This window comes from Octodon degus, unplaced genomic scaffold (assembly GCF_000260255.1).
Source record: "Octodon degus isolate 3935 unplaced genomic scaffold, OctDeg1.0 scaffold00020, whole genome shotgun sequence".
Taxonomy (NCBI): Eukaryota; Metazoa; Chordata; class Mammalia; order Rodentia; family Octodontidae; genus Octodon; species Octodon degus.
The window spans coordinates 17,278,695-17,281,107 of record NW_004524596.1 but is presented as its reverse complement, the minus strand read 5'-3'; the positions used below and the strand labels follow the sequence as shown (position 1 = coordinate 17,281,107).

Genomic DNA, 2,413 nt, shown 5'->3' with positions numbered 1-2,413 from the left:
TCACCAGCCCCAGCATCTTTTATTTTAGCTCATCCGTTTTTAAGGGTTTTCTGTCTTGGCAGAAAATAAACCTGACATATCCCCGGCCCCAAAGAGTTGCTCAGTATGATGGTAATTCCCAACCAGAAATAGGTAGGCAACATATGCTTGGACACAGAAGATGAAGGTCAAAAACTTTATGTAGGGCTGGAAAGATAGCTCAGCGGACTAAGTGCCTGCTTCAGCAAGTGCAGGAACCAGGGTTCTATCCCAGCACCACAGGCTACGCCAGCCCCAGGCACACTGAGCTGGCCACAGAGTCCAGGAGTGGAGGTGTATGCCTATAATCCCAGCACTGGGGACGCTGAAAACAGGAGGATCACTACAAGTCCGAATTGCATAGTGAGACCCTGTACAAAATACGTAAATTTTAAAAACCAATTCTACATACATTTTTAAAAAGAGAAACTTCTTCCCTATTCCCTTTAAAAATTACAAATACTGAGAAACAATGAGCCTGGAACTATTACTCAGGGTCATTGCCACACAGCAAGGGTCACTGAAGCACAGTGCTCAGCAGCTGCGAAGGCATACAGGACTGCGGCTTAGGTTGAGCGCATGTTGGCAACCTACATGTTGCAGCTGCAACAGCTGCTGAGAACATGTTGGCATACACTTCTAATCCAAGCACTTGGGAGGCTGAGGCAGGTGGACTGCTCCTGAGTTTGAGGCCAGCAAGTGATACATATTGAATTCAACTCCTGCCTAAACTACACAGGAAAGACTGTCTCAAAAAACAAAAACAAAGTAACAACAACAAAAAACAGGAAAAGAAATTAAAAATCTTTTTGATTTTAAGAAATATCACGTAAGTGATGTTACATCTCACAAAGGACTCAGGCAATATATCATAATGAGCACGCTAATTTTTCAGTATTCCTATAGAAATATATATTCACACTAAGAGGGAGGTAAAGATTTTCACTAATCTTTCAGCAGCTTAAAGTATGTTCTTCCACTTAAAAAGTGTCTCAGTTACTCTTCTCTCATTGCTGGGACAAATAACTTGACATTCAGAACGAAGGAAGGAAAGGTTTATTTAGCTCAGTTACTGGAGGTTTGCGTCCATACTCAGCTGCCTCCAAGGGAGTGCGGCACAGGTCAGAGAGCAGCCATTTATGGTGGTGGCAAGGAGAAGAGAGCAAAGGGAGTGTTAGGCAGCAGCTCAGGCAGCTAACTAACGTGCCACTCTTCCCTCCTTACATTGTATTGTAAATTACCTGCCCCAGGGCAGGTACAGCATCCACACCCACAATAATCACAAACTCCAGAAGCTGCCCCATGACTGCATGAGGCTTGGGGGGGCCTCGGGGGGCACATAGACACAAACCATAACAAAAGCTCTACATCTACCAGTATGGGTAAAAGGTAGGGTAAGAGAAGCCTAAAAGATATACGTAGTCAAAAGAACCTGTCCTGGTTCTTTTCTAAGAAGTTTGAAGAAGAAATCTGTCACTTCTACAACACTCATAGTTGTTATCATAGTGGTTAGATTCTATGGTAAATAGTTATATGATTGTGGCTGGGGAGGCAGCTCAGCAGTCTAAGCAGCTTCCTGGCAAGCACAAAGATCTGAGTTCAATCCCCAGTTCCACATGCCCGGAACCTGGAGTGCATCGTGCAGGCCTAAAACCAGGTGTGGTGGCGCATACCTGTCATCTGGGGAGGCCCAAGAAGTTGAGACAGGAGGGTCACTATGAGTCTGAACTGCATAGTGGGACGCTGTATCCAATAAATAAATAAATAAATAAATACAAATTTATTTTTTAAAAAATAGGATACAATTGTAAAATGAAAGGCATTGCACAGAAACCTGAGGAAGTTGTATATACGAAGTTAAACCTGTGAAAGATAAACAATTCTTATTAAAACATCACAGAAGTAAAATCTAAGTCATGAATACTGATAGTAACTACATCTGGAGACAGTGAGACAGAGGTGAATAGTCTGAGCTGTGCAAATATTGCCTGTCTTCAAATCCCAGTTCTCCCAGTAGCCTCAATTTAGAACTGTAATGGTGCTACACCTACTTTCATGAAGTGAGAAAACAAAGCATTTAGAAAAGAGGTGTGGAATAACCTCACAATGAATATTTGCTGCAGAAATAGTAATGGCAGGCATTACTGTTACTAATTTTTAAATTAGTAGCTTTCTTTATATGCTGTAGATTTGTTATAGTCTTCAAAACAAAAAATAAAAGTATAAAATCAGTAACAAAACCTTCTGAAGTTTCGAAGTAAAAAAAAAAAAATTCTCCTCTATGACTGCTGATGCCCACTGAGAAGGCAGCCAGAATTAGGACTGGCCCGCAGAGCCCTGCAACACATGCTGCAGCATTTCCGTAAGATGCGACTTTCACTTCCTTATTCTGTTT

The 2,413-nt window shown here is 41.9% G+C and overlaps 1 protein-coding gene across 5 annotated transcripts in view; it reads right to left on the bottom strand.

The window, feature by feature from the left end:
• Positions 1-2,413, bottom strand: part of Foxn2 (forkhead box N2) — a 79,431-nt gene that overhangs the window by 44,032 nt on the left and 32,986 nt on the right. The window lies entirely within an intron of this gene.